Raw genomic sequence first — 22,701 nt, forward strand, 5'->3', positions numbered from 1 at the left:
TAGTATACCTTGTGCTTAGTCCGGCATTGATTGATTTTTTTTTTTAATGCAATGCAATGATCATATGCAAGAAAAGAAATGCTCATTTTATTAAAAGGAAAAAAAGAAAAATCCTTCAAAATAAATCTAAGGAAAATAAAAGGTGCCTATGCTAGACTTATTAGGGAAAGGAGGAAAAAATAGAAAAAGGAGGTCACAAAATCTTGTCATTGAAGCCCGCCTTGTGTCTTGTGCTTTATCATCACTCGGTATTCTTGCCAGCTGGAGGTATAAAAGCTTGTTATTATCAATCAGATATTGGATGGCTTCTTTTAGCTTCCAACACCTCTCAGTAGTATGACCCCTACCTTGATGGTACTTGTAGTGTGCATTTGGGATCCAACTAGGCAACCTCTTTTCAAGTGGGGGATCTTGAATAGGTCCAATGGGAGTAATGAGTCCCTTGGCATGGAGTCGATCGAAAGTGGTATCATAGCTCATCCCAATAGGGGTGAACTCTTTCCTTAGTTGCTTTTTGGGTCTTTGATTATCCATGGCTAAGACTTCATTGAGGTCAAAGATACTAACATTGTTACTAGAGTGGGTGTTTTCGGAAGAAGAAGGATTGTCGTTCTTCTTTCCTTTCCAGCCACTGTTGTTACTATTGTTAGTAGCTTTTTGCTTTGCAAGGTCGTCTTCGATTTCAATACCTATGTCATAGACGACCTTGAAAGTATTCAAGTTGTATTGATATTTGAGATGCTTAGAGTATTTTTCCTGGAGATTCTTGATGAACATCCTTAAAGATTCGTTCTCAGTGGGCACCTCAACCATTTTAGCGGAAGTTTCCTTCCACTTATTAAAGAAAGAAGTAAAACCTTCATTCTCTTTTTGCTTCAACATCTCAAGTTCTCTATGGTCAGTTTCGACTTGGACGTTGTATTTGTATTCATCTATGAAAGCGTTTATTATGCCATCCCAAGAAGAGGTTTTTTCTTTTTTAAGGGAAAAGAACCATTGTTGACAAACGGTTTCTAGACATAGTAAGAACAAAGTGTGGAAAACCTTCCTATCAATCCCCTTAATGTTCATTATAGTTTCAAAGGCTCTTAAATGAAAGTAGGGGTTGTCAGCTGGCTTGAACTTAGGGATGTCATTGACATTGAACTTCTGCGGAAGAAGTTCCTTATCCACTGAGACCCCTTGTGAGCTAATCCCCTAGAACTTATAATCATTGGAGAGCTTGCTCAAGCTTTCCTCCATTCGCTCCATTTGTTGTTGTTTCGCAGGATTATTGACTTGAAGAGTAAGGGTCATCATCATCTCGATTAGACTAGCAAGGTTTGGCCTAAGCTCATCAACTTCTTGTTGGGTTGCCATTAGTACGAACTTTTTCCTGTGTTTGGTGGGCTTATCGAAGAGTAGAACTTGAACGAAGGTGTTGTCCTTGATTAATCGTCCTTTCTTTCTAGACCAAGAGTTTGTAAATTAAACCATATTTGTTTTTAACGACTTGACTCAAATTGACTTTGACTTTATTGGTTTAAAGGTAAAAAGGTAAAAATAGGGTGCATCTTTTGGGAATCAAGTATGGGGTTCAAACAACATGGTTATGTTTGGAGGATTAATATCCGACTTACCCCCCTAAAAAAATGACTGAAAACACGCACATAAAGACTCTCTAGACATGGTCAAGGTGTAACATGTATACAAAGTATGTGCTTTAGAAGTGAGTGAAAGTGGCATGATTTGACACATGTATAAGACCATGGGACTATGTGCTTGGACTCAATTAAGGACTAAATATGGTTTCTGCCATTAATAAACTGATTAATTAGAATCAGCGTGAAAACTCAGGTAGGAAAACTGGACCATCGCGCAAACAATGGGACTGTCGCGTCACGACGGATACTAGCGTGTCGCGCCACAGGCCAAACTTCGGCATCATTACTGAAACGTTGGTCTGGACCTGTTTCCAGCGTTCTACCTTAGAGAAAAAAACCTATAGCCGTACTAAGTCAGGTTCAATCAATTTATTTAGACTTTAATTATTTATATTAAATAATTAATTAATTAAGCAAAGTCCTTTAGTCATTAATTAGTTTATTTAGACTCAATCACAAGTCAAACAAACGGTTAGTGTAAATATGCACAAGCAAGAGATGCACAGGTAGTCAAGTAAGCACGATATGATGCAATCTGTTTGCAACCTAACCATGGCTCTAGTTCTCTAAAGTTCAAGGAAAAGAGTTAGTCAAAGAGGGTCCATGGTTATGAGTCCAAATGCATTGCGCGGAAGCCTTACCTTTGGAAGGGTTGGCGCGTATTGTAATACCCCGTATTTTTATACGTATTTTATTTAAAATAAGTATTTTGTGGGGTATTTAAATAATTTGACATGAATTATTTATGATATTTTAATTATTTATTTTAGACAAGTTTGGAAATATTTTATAAAAGGAAATTTTTATTTAATTTACTATTTTATTAAGTGGGGATTTAATTTAGGAAAGTTTTATTTTAGTAAAGTTTAATTAGGAAAAGGATTAGGAAAGAGTAAAAAGGGAAAGTTTAGGTAAGAAGGGTTTCTAAAGAAAGGGGTATAAATATTCAACACTTGGGCAAATTAAACTTTGCCCAGAGTGGAGAATACCCAAGGTAAACTTTCTCTCCCTTCTCCTTTATTTTCTTTCTTTTTCTTTCTTTTTCCCCTTCCCCTTTTCGGTTCACCGCCGCCGGCCACCACCAACACCAGCCGGCAGCGGCGGCGACCACTAGCAGGCTGGCAGCAACTGGCTATGGTGTCGGCCTGCTGTTCGGCCACCCCATCTTCGAAAAAAAAATTAAATCTTTTTGTTTTTATTTTGTTTAAATCTTAGATCTAATTATAAATTATGGGTTTTGTGTTAATTTTATGATGATTGATATTAAGTATGGTGCAAATTAATTTTCAGATTTTAATTCTAATTAAAAAGCCCCAATTTTGAAACCCTAGATTCATAAATAATTGATTATTGAAGGATTACGATTTAGGGTGGTTTAAACCTTTAATTTAAGGGTTTTAAAGCATAATTACAGCAACTTTTTATTAATATATATTGCTGGAATTTTTGGTAGTATGCTAAAAATTAAGTTTCTTGAAAGAATTTTAATTACCCATAAATTGGGATTAAAGTATAAGGTTTTAAACAAATTTTCAGCTTGTTTTAATTAAATTATGAGTGGTTTAATAAGAGTATATATTGCTGGAAATTTGTGTAGAGTGGATTTTAATGCCATATTATGATTTTGGTTTGTAGGAGACTTTGAAGTGAGTGATTTCTATTAGTCGTGGCGAGTTTAAGATCGTATTCAAGGTACGTTTCCGTATTTAGCATATTTTTGATGATGTAGTAGCATGCTAGATGTGATTAATTAATTCCAAGTAGTATCATGCTAGATTATGATTGAAAATTGTGATTTGGTTGATATTGGTGATTGAATTATGAAGCATGATTTATTTGTGATGGATTATTGATTTGAAATAATCGTTTGGCATGTTGAATATGAACCACACTTTTATTTATGGCATGATAGAAAGCATGTTTAATTAAACTAAATGTTTAATTTGGTTTAGAATATTGAAAAGGAATTTTATTATGGTTCATATAATTTTTATTGATTCTATAAGCATGAGGAAGGAGCTATATAAGTGTCTATAAACACGAGGAATAAATTATATGTTGGTGCCTTAGTGCACTTATGGTGTTTCTAACACCGAGGGATAGGAATTTTGCCGCATTATGCGTTTAAGGTGTATTTGACACCGAGATAGATTTAAAAAGGGTTCAACATTAAATATTATGTGGTCACTAATTATTCAAGAATTAAATTGGAATGTTTAGTTGTTTGGATAATTATAATGTTTGATTATGTCATGGTTTGAGAGTCATCACCAAGTTTAATAATATTTAAATAACGTAAAGTGAAAGAGATTACGCACCAAAACTCTTGGAACGTATATACCTTGATTATGAACATATGGGGGGAGTTATGCGACTTTATATTTGACCATAACTTCTACTGGGAGTACAGGACGCTGTATTTTCCTTTTATTATTATGCACAGGAATTCCGCCACTTACGAGTGGTTATTTTATACTAGCATGGTTAGCTCCCATATTAGTACCCCTTTATATGGGCAGGTTAGGAGGGAAACCCGTTCGATGCGTAATCAATACTAAATAAATTATTTAGTTACTTAGTTGAGAAGTCTTGGTGGTGTGTTGTGTGCTTGTAAACAGGTGCAGCAAGGTAAGTTGTGTGTTGATAGGTAAAAGCGTGTTAGTGTGTTTAACTACGCTTATGTACTTAGCTTTGCTGATTGTGTCTTTGTGTGTTTGTTGGCCTTGCCTTTACCTTGGCCCTATGATGACCTATTTTTAATGGAGAGTAGTGAAACAAGTAGAGAGAAGCTTTTCAGGTGATGAAGCATATTCATGATGGGCATTGAGTGAAGAGCGATTCATGCTAGTTTCCATAAGTTTATGATATGTTTATCGATTTAATTATTTTATGATATTAATGTTTGTGAGACTAACGTGAAGATTTTGAATTCGGTTCGGTTTTGTTAAGGGCCTACAATGGTTCCAAGTTGTAAGTTGACTTTGTTTTACTTGGTTTGACTTTACTTTCGTTGATTGACTTTTAAGTTGAGTCGTTTTGAATGTTTTAAAGATAGCCTTCCGCTGTGTGTGTTTGATAGTTTCCTTAGCCATTTTCACGGTGGCAGTAATGTCTTAGATTTTCCTAATTTGAGTTTTAAATAGAGCAAAACAGGTATTTTAAAATAAAGGAATTTCTAGGGTGTTACAAAGTGGTATCTGGGAGCTTTGGTTGAGATTTTATTACCACTAAAGCTAAAAATGTGTTCTAAAGTGTTTTATTTTAAACTTGGTCAAGTACTTATTTATTTGTGGATTTCTAAAGAGAGTTATTTTATTTAATTTTATTTTGAGAAGATCAAATATTTTATTTGATTAAATCAAAAACCCGAAATTTTTTTTTATGTCAAGGTCTGAATTTTTTTTTATAACAGGAAGGTCCTAAATTTTATTTTTTTTAGTTTGTTCGTTTTGCAGGAAAGCAAGGATTGAGGTAAGTATTATGTGTTAAAAGCTTTTAAAGCATGTTGGTGAGATTGGGTAGGAAAGAAATTGGGCATATAAGTTAGAAATAATCATGTTCTTGTATGCATTAATATTTAGGTTGTGAATGTTTAATCATGTGAATGGATTACTTGTGAGCATGTAATTATGTGATTAGAAATAAGGAAAAATTGTTTGATTGAACATTGAACCTAATTCATGCAAGAATTGTATTATTTTGTTTTTTTTAGGAAAGGGAATTCTTTTCTAAGTCTTTTCCTTTACAGGATGCTGATTCTCCCTAGCAAATTCACCCAAATTGGCACTCTCATTAAGAAAAACAATGAACATCCTTACGATTACGTAGAAAAGATTCGCTATTTCTGTTCCTACATGAGAAATGTCCTAAGGGACAGGTTTTATGATAATCCCGACCGTATTTCAGCTATGATTGTTCATTGCCTTCCGGATGAGCCTCCTTATCTCGTCGTCAAAGCAAAATTTTCTGACTTTTATCTTCCAAGGGACATCCCAAACTACCACAAGCATAAGGATTATTTTGGACAATGGTACCCAGACTACAGATTTTTCATTACTTATCTCATTAGGGTCGAGAAAGCCCATTGTCAACGTTTGCACATTCCATACCCTGACTACTATTATGACAATCCAGTAGGGAATAATTCCCCTTCTTCTAGTCACTAGTCAGGAAGTTCTTCTTCTTCTTCTTCTTCTTCTTCTTCTCAAGGCGACCAAGCAGAAAATGGAGAGCAAGGAGAGGGAGATAGTTCCCTCATGGAAATTTCTAACCCAAATCCACCTCCAACTCCAATTATAATAGATATTTCATCTGATGAGGAGGAAGAGGGAGAGTTTGTGCAAGTAGAGCCTGAACCAGAGTCACCTAAACCCATGGAGGAGACAGATGATTCTGAGTTCGATCCTAGTAGCTACAAACAGTCTGCCGACAAGAGAGACAACGTTCGAAAGGATTAGACTTCTATGGTTTCTTTTCATTAAGTATTCTTAGTTTTGTTTTCAGTTTATCATTCCTTTCAATTTTAAAAATAATAAGTGGCATGACCACAGTGAGTCAGTGAGCTTATGTAATATATAAGTTTTAGAACTCATTTTTATTTCAGTAATTCTATTTTATTTCCTTATAATTAATAAAAAAAATTCTATTTATTTCCTTGTCAATTAATTTATATTATTGACAAATAATTCATTTCACTTCCCAAGAATTATTCATTTCATATCACCATTCCAACGAGCCAAACTCCAATAAAAAGCATTCCAATAAATTATTTTTAAGCTATGGGAATTTATGGGAATTATTTTTATTTATCTATGTGATGCTTTATTAAATGTATGGTTGGTTAGCAATCAATAATTGATTGACAAAGCTACAAATTTAGGGGATTTTAGCTTTTTCTACCCAATTTGTTAGCTTCAAATTAACTGCAAATGTTGAGTGTATGCCTTGAGAGCTAGCCAAGACCATATCTAATATAGACCCTTTTTCCTAATTCAGGAGAAGAAAGATGGCAAGGGGAAGTAATAACAATAATGATGAGGGTGATCTAAGTGAAGTTGTGAGGCAATTGACAGTTGTTGCCCAACAGTTGGCAAGGAATTCAACTAATAATGGGGATGCTCAAGGAGGTGGCTCAAAGCAAACCACCAATCTATCAGGGAGAGCCTGACCCTACCATACTGGAAAATTGGTTAAGGGAGTTTGAGAAATTGTTTGGGACAGTTGGCCGGATGCCCAGAAAATTCTAAGGTGGGCTGTGCTACTTATTATCTGAGGGGTGAAGCTGACCTTTGGTGGCAACAAAATGAAGCTACCATTAGGGCATTACCTGGATTCAATTGGACTAAGTTCCAAGAGAAAGTGAGAGATAAGTTTTACCCTAGCTTCTTACAGAAGCAGAAGGCTGAGGAGTTCTCAAACCTCAAGATGGAAGGGATGTCAGTTACTGAATACTACACAGAGTTTATTGAGATGTCTTGTTTTGATGAAGAGTCTATTGCTACAGAGAAGGCAAAGGCTAGAAAATTTTAGAGTGGTTTGACTACTGATTTGCAGCTGAAGTTGTGTGGAAAAGTGTTTGAAACCTTGGATGAATGTATAGGAGAGCCGCACACCTGTATGCACTAGAGGTGAAGAAAAAGAAAGAACTAGCTGAGATGGAAGGGAAGGAGAAGAGAAAAGAGGTGGGGAAAAATTCTGGGAACTAACAGGGTAATCAGAACAACTTTAAGAAGTAGAAATACCACCATAACAACAACTTCAACAACAACAATAATTCCCAAGGTAACAATCGTCAAGGAGGATGAAACTTCAATGGAGGGGCTAGAAACAATAACCAAGGGAATAACAAGAATGAGAAGCGTTATTTTTGCAAGAGGTGTAAGAATAACCACCCTAGAAGGGATTGTGATGCCAATTTGGTTACTTGTCGTGCTTGTAATAAGCTGGGGCATAGGGAGTACGAGTGTTTCTCCAAAAAAATTCTAATGGGAACAAGCAGAATAATAATTCAGGAGGGACCCAAAGGAACTTTAAGGGGAACAACAATAAATTTGCTTGGAATAAGGGAGTGCAGTAGAATGGAGCAAAGAACAACAACAACAACAACAATGGGAATAATCAACAGAATGGTGGAGCTATAGGGAAACTAAATGTGTTGAGTAGTGTAGACACCCAAATGTGTCTCCCCGAAACCAAACCCAGTGATGAATACCTTTCACGTCATTTGATTATCGAACGAAGTGAAAGTGTGAAAAGTCTAGTGATGTGGATGTTTTTATTAAAATATCTCTCTTTCAGTTTTTGAAAACATTTCTTTCCTTATACTCCATTTATGAAAATAGCCAGTCCAATTTGGTTTGGTCCATAATAGGGTCCAATAATAGTGTAGTTGGATTAGGCTCGAAAAGAGCTTTCCAATATATATTATAAGCCCAATTCCGATGAATAAAGAGGAAGTTATGGATTAAATTAGATTTGGCCCAAAATGATTTTACATGTAGCCCAATGATCTAGAGGAGGGCCTATTAATTATTATTCCTAAACTTATTAGGATTAATTTTAATCTTCTAGAAATATTTAGAAGGTTCTTTTTAATTCTAATGGGATTAGGAGTGATAATTATATTTTAAAGAGTTTTATTTTGAATAAAATATGTGATTTGGCACAAATATGATTTTAATCTGCTTAACGCGGAATTAGCTGCTTAATCGTATTAAGAAGATGATTCCGCGTACAAAGAGCATTTTAATTTTGACTTAGCATGAGACGACAAGGCTGTCGCCTGGCGCTGCTCCTGTCGTCTGGCGCTAACTCCTATCGTTGGCGACAGAAGGTATTTTATTCCGTTTAGGACTTGATTTGATTCCGAGCTATTTTTTCTATATAAATAGGGGTCGTATCTCCCCGTTTTCATTCATCAATCATCAACAATTCACAACCATCATCTCTCTCTATTCTCTCTCTAAAAGCTAGAAGCTTTCTCTCTCTCTATTCTTTTTCTAAACCTTCCCTCTTACAAAATTCCTCATACATTAGTTCTAGACACACCTAGCCAAGTTCGAAGTTGCCTTCGCCCTAGACGTGAAAGGTTTAATATTTCTGAGGGTTTGGCCCCAAATCCCTATTTCAATTATTTAAATTAATTGTTTGATTTATTATTTTCCTTGAAGTTACTAATGTGTGTATTTTGTTATTAGAAAGAGGTAAGAGGCATCGAAGTAAGTACCTTAATTGTTTTATTGATCTTTTGATATAGAAATCATGCTTAAATTATTTTGTTGATTCCTAGTATCATGTTAGGATGTTATATTGCTTCCTTGTATCATGTTTCGGGTAATAACTAAAATTTCTAATATCATGTATATTATTATGATACTTCCTATTTCTTTCCTAATATCATGTTAGTGTCATGTTAGGGCTAATTGATCTTTAATGTTTAGTGACATGCTAGGGTTTGTTATTAATCTTGTTAGTATCATGCCTAGGATCTTGCTAATATTATTATGCTTTGAGATTGAGAATATTATTATTATGATGATGATTGTTATTATGTTGCTTGATATTATATTTATTATTATTTTTATTGCTTGATCACGCCTTTTATGCATGTTTAAAGGGAATTTGTACTTGTAATCACGCTTAATAATATAATTAATAATCTTGTTTAGGTTAATATGATTATAATTCAAGTGATCGCCAATAATAGTTTTATTTGTGCATTAAATTCAACCAACATAGATAAACAGGTTTAGGGTTAGTTTACTGGTTGTATGTTAGTCAGAAAGCACACATGAATACGAGAAGAATAAAGTAGAGGCCTATTATTAGGGCAGGTTCAATCTCTTTTAGGTTGGATTTGCACCTTCATCCCCAAACTTTCAGTCATGGTTCCAGACCTATTGGAGTTAACGATTTCCTGGATCGTTAAGGGGTGTCACCTTCACCCTGTGAACGGTTTACAAGTTCCTAAAACTTGTTGGTGACTCTTTTAATCTAGCTTCCTTCCCTTTGGACGCCACCATACTTAAGTGTATGATCACAGTGGGGCTCAAGTGTGGGATGCTTGAAATATTCCCTACAAGTAGGCATGAGGCTAATTCCACGAAAGATGCCATTACTGGTACTTTTTCTATTAACTCTATTCCTGTTAAAGTTTTGTTTAATTCTGGTGCAACTTTTTCTTTCATTTCAAAGGGTATTGTTTCGAAACTTAAAGACTGTTTGAAAATAGTAGAAGTAGTAGACCTACCAATAACCATTCCAACGGGCGGGGTAGTGAAATGTACCAAAACCTTTAGAGACGTGCCTTTAGAAATTGAAGGGAAAGTGTTGTCTGATCTCATCGAGTTTGGGTTAAGTGATTTTGATCTTATTCTGGGAATGGATTGGTTAAGCAAGTACAGTGCAGAAATCAGTTGTCGATCGCATAAAGTGAAAATGAACACAAGTGAGAATGAGTCAGTGACTTATTGGATGCATAGTGAAACCAAATGCCCAAGGTTAATATCCGTGTTAAAGTTGGCAAAGTACATTAAAAATGGGCATCCAGTATACTTCTGTAGTGTAAGAAACATGGATCACGAGAAGGCAACTAAACCAGAGGATATAGAAGTAGTGAATGAGTTCCTGAGCGTAACTCTAGAGGAGATCCCTGGAATGCCACCTAAGAGAGCAATTGATTTCACAATAGATTCAGTCCCAGGAACAGCACCAATATCCAAAGCACCATATCGAATGGCACCTGCAGAAATGAGTGAATTAAAGGAGCAACTGCAGGATTTATTGGAAAAGGGATACATTAGACCGAGCGCATCTCCTTGGGGAGCGCCAGTCTTATTTGTTAAGAAGAAAGATGGGAGTATGAGATTGTGTATTGACTACAGGGAACTAAATAAGGTAACAATAAAGAACAAGTACCCACACCAAGGATTGATGATTTGTTTGATCAGTTAAAAGGTGCAACAGTGTTTTCTAAGATTGATTTGAGGTCTGAGTATCACCAATTGAGGATTGCAGAGGAGGACATTCCTAAAACTTCATTTAGGACAAGATATGGACACTATGAGTTTACAGTGATGCTATTTGGATTGACAAATGCACCGGCAATCTTTATGGATTTGATGAATAGGTTGTTTCATCAATGTATGGATAAGTTCGTTGTAGTGTTCATAGATGACATATTGGTGTATTCAAAGAGCAAAGAGGAGCATGTAGAACACCTAAGGGCAATTCTACAAACGCTAAGAGAAAACAACCTTTATGCAAAGTTCTCTAAGTGTGAATTCTGGTTGGAGAAGGTAGCATTCCTAGGTCATTTTGTGTCTAAGGATGGAGTGGAAGTAGATCCAGCAAAGATCGAAGCTGTGAAGGGTTGGCCTATGCCCAAAACAGTATCTGATGTTCGGAGTTTCTTAGGTTTAGTAGGGTATTATAGGCGTTTTGTGAAGGATTTTTCAAAGATTACTAAACCTATGACTACTCTAATGAAGAAGGACAAGAAGTTCGAGTGGGATGATAAGTGTGAAGAAGCATTCTAACTCTTGAAACAGAAGCTGGTTACAGCACCAGTGCTTACACTGCTAGACAATAGTGGAATGTATGATGTGTATAGTGATGCGTCAAAGAATGGCTGGGGATGTGTGCTTATGCAAAATGGAAAGGTAATTGCATATGCATCAAGGCAGTTAAAGACTCATGAAGTAAATTACCCAACCCATGATTTAGAATTAGCTGCAATTATATTTGCACTAAAGATTTGGCGTCATTACTTGTATGGAGTGAAATGTAGAATTTACACATACCATAAAAGCTTGAAATATATTTTCTGTCAAAAAGATTTAAACTCTCGTCAAAGGAGATGGTTGGAGTCACGACAGATTATGACTTGGACATACAGTATCATGAAGGGAAAGCAAATGTAGTTGCAGATGCTCTAAGTCGTAAGACCAGTCATGGATTGAATACTTTAGTAGTGGCTAATGAGTTTTATAGAGAGATGAGGAAAATGAATTTAGAAGTTGTAGAATGGGGAGTACAGCAGGCATACTTGCAAACCTGACCATCCAACCAACGATATTCGATGAAATAAGGGAAAATCAGGCAAGAGATGTGAAGTTGGATAGGATTCGCGAGAAAATAAAACAAGGCAAAGCTACAGATTTCAAAATTCATGAAGATGGGAGTTTAAGGTACAAAGGTCGATGGTGCGTACCACAGAAATGTGAGGAGATTAAAAGGAAGTTAATGGAAGAGGGTCACAATACACCCTACTCAGTGCACCTAAGAGGGGACAAGCTATACAAGGATTTGAAAAAGGTGTATTGGTGGCCTAGAATGAAGAATAAAGTTGCAGAATTTGTAGCAAAGTGTTTGACTTGTCAAAAAGTGAAGATAGAGCACAAGAGACCCCAAGGGACTGTGCAATCATTGGAAATTCCTGGATGGAAGTGGGATTGTATTTCAATGGATTTTGTGACTTGCCTTCCAAAGTCAAAGAGTGGAAATGACACCATTTGGGTAGTAGTGGACAGACTTACAAAATCTGCAGTGTTCATACCAATGCAGGAGACTTTGAAGATGGAATAACTTGCAAAAGCTTACATCAAAAATGTTGTGAGGTTACATGGAGTTCCAAAAGATATTGTGTCTGATAGAGATTCTATGTTTCTATCAAAATTCTGGAAAAATGTACAGGAAAACTTTGGTACAACACTCAAGATGAGTGCAGCGTTTCACCCTGCCACAGATGGACAAACTAAGAGAACCATTCAAACCTTGGAGGACATGTTGAGAGCTTGTGTTATAGATTTTCAAGGAGGATGGGAAGATAGCTTGGATTTGATTAAATTTTCCTATAATAATAGTTATCATGCAAGCATAGGAATAGCTTCATTTGAGGCTTTGTATGGGAGAAAGTGTCGTAGTCCCGTTTGTTGGAACGACATAAGTGAAACAATGATTCTAGGGCCTCAAATTATTGAGGATACAGTGAAGCAAGTAAAGGAAATTCAAGCTAAAATCCAAGCAGCTCAAGATTTCCAAAAGAGCTACGCAGATTTAAAGTGTAGAGAAGAAGAGTTTGAAGTTGGTGATAAGGTGTTGTTAAAGGTGTCATCAATCAAGGGAGTGATGAGGTTTGGAAATAAGGGAAAGCTTAGTCCAAAGTATATTGGTCCATATGAGATACTACAAAGGATAGGCAAGGTAGCCTATAGGTTGGCCTTACCTATGGAGCTAAGCAAAGTTCATGATGTATTTCATGTGTCTCAATTGAGAAGATATATCCCTGATAAGTCTCATGTGTTACAACCTAAAACCATTGAGTTAGACCAAAGCTTAACCTATGAGGAACGACCTAACAAGATTTTTGATAGTAAAGTGCGTAGTACATGCAACAAGAATGTTAAAATTGTGAAAGTGCTATGGTATAACCAAGCATATGAGGAAGCCACTTGGGAAGCCGAGGATGAAATGAAAAAGATATACCCAGAGTTGTTTCAGGTATGTTGAGTTACGGGGACGTAACTCCTTTTCTTTAAGGGGGTAGAATGCGGTAGAATTTCGCGCTTTTTCCCTATATTTTCAGTTATTTTTGTGCTTTTTGCACAATTTTAACAAGTATTTTGAGTAATTGTGTTCTCAAAGAGACACAAAAAGGTAAAGGTATGACAAAAAGTACAGCAATATTATACAAAGTAATGAAAAAGTTTGAATTTTGTTTACCAAAGTTTCGGGACAAAACTTCTTTTAAGGGGGGTAGATTGTAATACCCCGTATTTTTATATGTATTTTATTTAAAATAAGTATTTTGTGGGGTATTTAAATAATTTGAAATGAATTATTTATGATATTTTAATTATTTATTTTAGACAAGTTTGGAAATATTTTATAAAAGGAAAGTTTTATTTAATTAACTATTTTATTAAGTGGGGATTTAACTTAGGAAAGTTTTATTTTAGTAAAATTTAATTAGGAAAGGGATTAAGAAAGAGTAAAAAGGGAAAGTTTAGGTAAGAAGGGTTTCTAGAGAAAGGGGTATAAATATTCAACACTTAGGCAAATTAAACTTTACCCAGAGTGGAGAATACCCAAGGTAAACTTTCTCTCCCTTCTCCTATATTTTCTTTCTTTTTCTTTCTTTTTCCCCTTCCCCTTTTCGGTTCACCACCGCCGGCCACCACCACCCACGGTGGGCCACCGGCCACCACCAGCACTAGCCGGCAGCAGCAGCGACCACCAGCAAGCCGGCAGCAGCCGGCTGTGGTGCCGGCATGCTGTTCGGCCACCCCATCTTCAAAAAAAAAATTAAATTTTTTTGTTTTTATTTTGTTTAAATCTTAGATCTAATCATAAATTATGGGTTTTGTGTTATTTTATGATGATTGATATTAAGTATGGTGCAAATTAATTTTCATATTTTAATTCTAATTAAAAGCCCCAATTTTGAAACCCTAGATTCATAAATAATTGATTATTGAAGGATTACGATTTAGGGTGGTTTAAACCTTTAATTTAAGGGTTTTAAAGCATAATTACTGCAACTTTTTATTAATATATATTGCTGGAATTTTTGGTAGTATGCTAAAAATTAAGTTTCTTGAAAGAATTTTAATTACCCATTAATTGGGATTAAAGTATAAGGTTTTAAACAAATTTTCAGCTTGTTTTAATTAAATTATAAGTGGTTTAATAAGAGTATATATTGCTGGAAATTTGTGTAGAGTGGATTTTAATGCCATATTATGATTTTGGTTTGTAGAAGACTTTGAAGTGAGTGATTTCTATTAGTCGTGACGATTTTAAGATCGTATTCAAGGTACGTTTGCCTACTTAGCATATTTTTGATGATGTAGTAGCATGCTAGATGTGATTAATTAATTCCAAGTAATATCATGCTAGATTATGATTGGAAATTGTGATTTGGTTGATATTGGTGATTGAATTATGAAGCACGATTTATTTGTGATGGATTATTGATTTGAAAATAATCGTTTGGCATGTTGAATATGAACCACACTTTTATTTATGACATGATAGAAAGCATGGTTAATTAAACTAAATGTTTAATTTGGTTTGGAATATTGAAAAGGAATTTTATTATGGTTCATATAATTTTGGGAAATTCTCAATGGTACTCTAAGGTTTTTATTTTTCTCAATGATAAACAGCTAAAAATAAGATTATCTTTGGTAATCAACTATTTATATTACTAATTCAATGGTGACATTAATGAGATTAATCTACAAATATAAGCCTAACCATAGTTAATAAAAGGCAAATTGACTAATATACCCTTGAAAAAAAATCAGATTTTTCTTTATTTTAAACAATTAAAAAGAAAAAAAAAATCACCCACCAGCCACTCTAGTACTCCACATGCCCAACGCCCAAACCCAATCCGGCCACTTGCCCACGGCGCCGACCTCTCCCATACCTCCCTCCCCCGGCGCCGGCGTCGATTCCCTCCCCCTGTCGCGACGCCTCCCTTTCCTCCTTCTCGGATCCCCCACAAAACCCACGAAATCCCTAATTGAAACCCCCAATCAAGCAACCCCGACCTCCATTGACAACCACCCTTAGCGCCACCCACTGACCGGAACCCTCGTTGGATAACGTCGACCAATACCCCCAATCCTTCCGGTCAACTTTGATCTATGCCTCTGGTCACTTGCGAATCTTTATTTAACCAACTTTGATTTGAGATGGTGTTGGTGTTGGTGGTGTTAGCGGTGCCGCAAAAGAGAGAGGAGATGACTGCGGAGATGGGAATTGGGTGGTAAGGGTCGTAGCGACAAAGGGAGAAGGTGTTCAGCCTAGCACCGGCGTCGGGGAGGGAATCTTGGATGGCACGGTCGGCGCCGGCCGGGAGTTGGGTGGGTAGGGGTGGAAGGGGGAAGAAGTGGGGTGGTGGGTTTTTGTTAAAAAGGGGTATTTTAGGCATTTTTCTTTTCCCTCTCTTTTAAAACATTAACCATGATTAATATTCTTTAAAATACTTAACTAATGTTACCACTGAATTAATTTTACAAATTATAGATTATCAAAGATAATTTGATATTTTAGTGTTTACCATTGAGAAAAATAAAAACCTTGAGAGCACCGTTGAGAATTTCCCTATAATTTTTATTGATGCTATAAGCATGAGGAAGGAGCTATGTAAGTATCTATGAACACGAGGAATAAATTATATGTTGGTGCTTTAGTGCACTTATGGTGTTTCTAACACCGAGGGATAGGAATTTTGGCGCATTATGCGTTTAAGGTGTCTTTGACACCGAGGTAGATTTAAAAAGGGTTCAACATTAAATATTATGTGGTCACTAATTATTCAAGAATTAAATTAGAATGTTTAGTTGTTTGGATAATTATAATGTTTGATTATGTCATGGTTTGAGAGTCATCACCAAGTTTAATAATATTTAAATAACGTAAAGTGAAAGAGATTACGCACCAAAACTCTTGGAACGTATATAACTTGAGTATGAACATATGGGGGGAGTTATGCGACTTTATATTTGACCATAACTTCTATTGGGAGTACAGGACGCTGTATTTTCCTTTTATAATTATGCACAGGAATTCCGCCACTTACGAGTGGTTATTTTATACTAGCATGGTTAGCTCCCAAATTAGTACCCCTTTATATGGGCAGGTTAGGAGGGAAACCCGTTCGATGCGTAATCAATACTAAATAAATTATTTAGTTACTTAGTTGAGAAGTCTTGTGGTGTGTTGTGTGCTTGTAAACAGGTGCAGCAAGGTAAGTTGTGTGTTGATAGGTAAAAGCGTGTTAGTGTGTTTAACTACGCTTATGTACTCAGCTTTACTGATTGTGTGTTTGTTAGCCTTGCCTTTACCTTGGTCCTATGATGACCCATTTTTAATGGAGAGTAGTGAAAACAAGTAGAGAGAAGCTTTTCAGGTGATGAAGCTTATTCATGATGGGCATTGAGTGAAGAGCGATTCATGCTAGTTTCCATAAGTTTATGATATGTTTATCGCTTTAATTATTTTATGATATTAATGTTTGTGAGACTAAAGTGAAGGTTTTGAATTCGGTTCGGTTTTGTTAAGGGCCTACAATGGTTCCAAGTTGTAGGTTGACTTTGTTTTACTTGATTTGACTTTACTTTCGTTGGTTGACTTTTAAGTTGAGTCATTTTGAATGTTTTAAAGATAGTCTTCCGTTGTATCTTTGATAGTTGCCTTAGCCGTTTTCACGGTGGCGGTAATGTCTTAGATTTTCTTAATTTGAGTTTTAAACAGAGCAAAACAGGTAATTTAAAAGAAAGGAATTTCTAGGGTGTTACACGTATGGATGGGACCCCGCAAGTTAAACTTGTTTCCACGGTTTGGTGAATTCACAAACTCGGATGTACCTTTCGTTACAATGAGCGTTTGACTAGGTAGATGAAGCGTGAATTCCCAGAGGGTTATGGCCATATGTAGAACACATATGGGTTCAGAAAAGTGAGAAAAACTCAATCAGGAAGTAGAATCGAGCAAACAGTACTAAACTGGTCGACGCAAGAAGGTGGATTTATGGCTCGGTATTGGAAGAACTTAGCGCGTGACAACAGGGCCTGTCGCGAAATGATGACCCTGTCGCCATGTGACATTGCTGTCGCACAGCGACAGTGCCATCACAATGCGACGAGCACTGTTTTCTCAGCACCAGTTCCTACATGCCTCAGCAGCTTTCTGTTCTTAGAATTTTCCAGTTTTTCGTAGCGTTATTTCGATCCTAGTTGTGAAAGATATTTCCCAAATTTCCTACGTGTAAAAATCCTATGTTTTTTACGCATTACGAATGGTCTATCCAATGTGGACCTTTTTATGCTTATGCCAATAATGTCAATCAAAATTACGCACATGAATACTTTCGAGTCTCTTCCACTCATTCTAAATTATTGCAAAAATAAATTTTAGGAATTAAAATAGAAATCCTCCCTAGTGGAGTCGCCAAAAAACTGTAGGGAATAATTTCAAGCATCCCACACTTGAGCCCCACTGTGATCATACACTTAAATATGGTGGCATCCAAAGGGAAGGAAGCTAGAGTAAAAGAGTCGCCAACAAGTTCTAGGAACTTGTAAACCGTTCACAGGGTGAAGGTTACACCCCTTCACAATCCATGAGATCGCTAACTCCATAGTGGTCTTGAACCACGACTGGATATTCGGGGATGAAGGTACAAATCCAACCTAAAAGAGATTGAAACAAATCCAATCTATGTTGGTTGAATATTAATGCACAACAAATATATTATTGACGATCACTTGAATTAAAATCATATTAGCCTAAATAAAATTATTAATTATCTTATTAAGCGTGATTTCAAGTACAAATTCCCTTTAAACCTACAAGAGAGGGCGTAATCAAGCAATTACAATAATATTATCAAGCAACATATTAATATATTGATAACAAATCATCATCATCATAATAACAATCTCAAAGCATAATAATATTATTAGCAAGATCCTAGGCATGATATTAACATGATTAATAACAAATCCTAGCATGTCACTAAACAATAAAGATCAAAGATTTATCCCTAACATGATACTAACATGATAGAAGAAATAGGAATCAACCTAAACATGATACTAGAAACATACATGATATTAGAAATATTAGTTAATACCCTAAACATGATACTAGGAATCATAATGACATCCTAGCATGATACTAGGAATTAAAATAATCTAAGCATGATTTCTAAAGAAATAGAGCAATAAAACAACTTACTTTGTTGCCTCGTATCTCTTTCTATCAAAACAATACACACGTTAGTAACTTCAAGGAAAATATTAAATCAAACAATTAAATTAAATAATTGAAATAAGGATTTGGGACCAAACCCTCATAAAGTATCAACCTTTCACGTCTAGGGCGAAGGCAACTTCAAACTTGGCTAGGTGTGTCTAGAACTTGTGAATGCGGTATTTTTATTTGAAAAGGGAAAGGCTTAGAAAGAGGAAGAAAGAATAAGCTATTGCTTGAGAAAGAAGAGAATAGAATTAGATGGTTGTTGATGATTGTTAATGATTTAAAAAAAGGGGGAAATACGACCCTATTTATAGAGAAAATAGTCCGGAAACGATAGAAAAGAATCAGAATTCGAATCGGAGTAAAACTGCTTCTGTCGCGGCGCGATAGAGTCCGTCGTCGCGCGACAGCTCCGTCGCCGAGCGACAGGGTCCGTCGCCGCGCGACAGCTCTATCGTCGCGCGACAGGGTCCTGTCGTTTCGCGATGGAGAACGCGTTTTCTAAAATCCATATGGAATCCTTAATCTAATTAAATTAGATTAATTAAAGTCCGTACTTATCTTTAAAATCAAATTTAATCTTTTTAAAACACTTGTTTTATTCCAAATTAAATTCTTTATTTTCTAAAAATATAATTACTAATCCTAATTCCACTAGAATTTAAGAGAACCTTCTAGATTATTCTAGAAGATTAAAGTCATGATTTTAGGAATAATAATTAATGGGCCCTCCACTAGATCATTGGGCCGTATATAAAACTTGTTTCGGGCCCAACTTAGTATTTTGGCCATAACTTCCTCATTATTCATCGGAATTGGGCTTATAATATATCGTTGGAAAGCTCTTTGCGATCCCAACCCAACTACACTATTATTGGACCCTTATCATGGACCAAATTAAATTGGACTGGACATTTCCTTAAACATAGTACATTTTCGAAAACAGAAAGAAGGTATTTTTATTTAAAAAAAACCGCATCACAAGACTTTTCACACTTTCACTTCGTTCGATAATCAATGACATGAAAGGTATTCATCATTGGGTTTAGTTTTTGGGGAGACACAATTAGGTGTCTACAGCGGGGCTGACATTGCATGGGTTGGATATAAATATACGATCGAATTTAATCAACAAAACTGTCAGACAATATACGATCGAATGTAATCAACAAAACGATTGAATGTAATCAACAAAACTGCTTAATTAGAGTGATTTCTATTGATCAATATTTATAGGGTTACATTGAGAAACCTAATCATATTAGATAATTATAAGATATGTAAATATATCATTAAGATAATCTTATACAAAATATATCCTAAACCTAGAGGAGAATATTCTATGAATATTCCCTATCATAGCCCCGCGGCCGGAGGGGGAAAAATTGGATGCTCAGACTTGATCTGAATCATGCATCGAATGGTAAGGATAGTGTGGTAACCCATGATCAAAAGAGAAGTAGTAGACGTTTGCCGGTGATGACGATGAGAAGCAACAACCAAGATCTATGTACAATAGAGATAAGTGATGTTAGGCCAAAGGAGAAGGAGAAGAGCCGCTCACAGACTTGGGCCAAGTTGCAGATTCAGAGAAGAAGAAGCTAAGAAATCAAACCATTATTAGGGAGAAGACACTTCTCTACTACGGAAAATCACAGTTGAAAAAAAAACAAATAAAATTGCTCAAGAAGCTACTAAAATCCCACCTTTAACCACTTGATACATTTACCTCTAAAAAAAATGACCCACATAAGGAGATAAATCCCACCAAAAATAACCAAAGTTGCGGCTATGCACTTGTGACAAAAATAAAAATAAATTTAAAAAAAAAATTGTTGCTAGTGCAAAAATAATGCAACACCTCCTCTTTAAGTTGTTGTACTGTAGTCGAATAAGGCTCCAACCAAAGAGTATGACCTCCGCTGGGGAAGGGGGCTCGGAGTGAGTGAGACGACAACTAATTAACGTGGTGGAGGGCGACTTTGTTGGTGGTGGTGTTGTTGTTGAGGAGATCCTGCCAACAACGACATCGAGAAAAAGACTAACAAAAGGGTGGTTCGTGAGTCTGGTTCAACCAAGACTACTATAAGTCATTGGAGACGGCAATACGTTATGCAAGCTTGTAATTCACTCACAGATTAGGCTAAAGAAGGAGGACTATGAGCGAGCAAGGTGGCATATCAAGTAGAGAACCAAGAGGTAGATCGAGGTGGACAAATCTTTTGTGTGTGGTGGGAAGTCGGAGCACAAGAGAGGCTGCCGGGTTGGTCAACCACCGTACTCCATAATTAAATCACGAAAGCAAAAAATAATGTGTTTTGTATAATTGTTTGTGAATCCCGCCGGTGAGTTTAATATTCTAACCCACCGGCAGGGGAAGAGAAAATTTTAGATCTAAACAATCCCAAGATCTAACCTAAGCTGTAATACCATGTCAGATAATATAAACTCCTTAATCAGAGTGATTTTTATTGATCAATATTTATAGGGTTACATTGAGAAACCTAATTATATTAGATAACTATAAAATATGTAAAAATATCATTAACATAATCTTATACAAAATATATCCTAAACTTAGAGGAGAATATTCTATGAATATTCCTCTATCAAAAACTACATCTACAATTTTTTTTTTTTAAAAAAAAGATTAAAAAGCTTTTAGTTCATCTACGATCCCTTCATTCATTATCCACTTTGCTAGTTGTCCATAACCAGAATAACGTTGTCTGGCCTCAACCTACAGCTTATAAGCTTTCACTTTATATAGAAAATTAGCTTAAATAATAAACTATGGAAAACAGTCCATTACCATTAATAATCTCAAATGCTTCTGTTCCTTAATGTCAAATCATTACAAATTCTAAATCTATTAAAAAATATTAACATATCATAAATTTATAATTACATCGTTATCATGTACCATAATTATTGACTTTCATTCTAATCGTTATCAAAGGTAACACGAGAAAACCAAAATTCTACTAATAGTTTGTATCAAAAAAAAAAAAAAATAACCCGTTGGAAGTAGCTTCCCTATAATAAATAAGCATTAAGAAAATTGAAACATAAACTCTATTGTGAAGAAACTCAACCCATATGTCATTGTTAATTTTAAGATGAAACTTTGTTGCCTACGTTCTTATACTTTGTATCCTTCTTTGATGCTTGCTTGTACTCGATTCGGTAAAGTTTTTTATCTAACGTAATCAATTTAGAAAGCGACTTATCATTTTAAGATGGGCGATGAAGCAGCAGGGATAACTAAACTTCATGTGTCACCTTTAACTCAATGTGTCTCATTTCATTGAGGAATAGAAATCCAAAAGTTTGAGAGCGAGTTCTCCCACCATATCAGGCTACAAATGGGGCGGTATATGATGATTCCCACTTGCTAGATCCTTTTACATTCAAACAAACAACGTACCTTTCATGTAAATAAATTGCAAAAAGTTCCAATACCTTTTAAAAAGAATAGATTTATTTATAAAATCATGATTAACTAAAAATAGACATACACCATAAAACAATATACACACCACCATTGCCAAAGTAAATCTTTGTCCAAACACATAGAGATATATAATCATTAGTCATGTTCAATTGCCAACTTACAACTTATTTTAATTAAAATTATAATTAGTGATCTGATATAAAAGAGGTCTATCATGGTCGTTATAGGTAAGAGGTCTATCATGTAGTTATAGGTTTCTTTTTTGAGTTCATATGTATGAAGCTAGAGATAATAAAAAGTTTTTTTTTTTTTTTTTTTTTTTTTTTGACAGAAGTGATAATAGATGTTTGAATGCAAATCAAATGTCTTGTTTGATATATTGTGGATTTGTGAAGGATCATCCACTCAATTCATATTCTACGTACTCATAATAATTTAGAAAATTTGTCATATATCTCATAAATGATACTCCGTATAAAAAACCTAACAGTCAGCTCTTTCCTCTCAAAATCTTCTCTTCTTCTAGGTTCAACTAGGTAAGTCCTCCAATAACTTCCATTGTTTCGGAAAAAGCAGATAACTTTCAAAAATGTTTTAGTCAATTCCAATAAGTTAGACTCGGCTACTATACCATATGTAAATTCTAACATAATTTCTAAAAAAAAATGCAAGCGGATGTAACACCACTTGGATTAATAATTAGAGTATGTCCAATTTTTGCGTTCAATTGGGGGAACATGTGTCATAAACGCATGTTTTTAGAATTCTATAGCTAGTAATTAATAGGTCAACAAACTAGCTATGCCTTGACTAATTTATAGACTCGAAGATTTC

The sequence above is a fragment of the Chenopodium album genome, chromosome 12 (assembly GCF_948465745.1).
Source record: "Chenopodium album chromosome 12, dcCheAlbu1.1, whole genome shotgun sequence".
Classification (NCBI taxonomy): Eukaryota; Viridiplantae; Streptophyta; class Magnoliopsida; order Caryophyllales; family Amaranthaceae; genus Chenopodium; species Chenopodium album.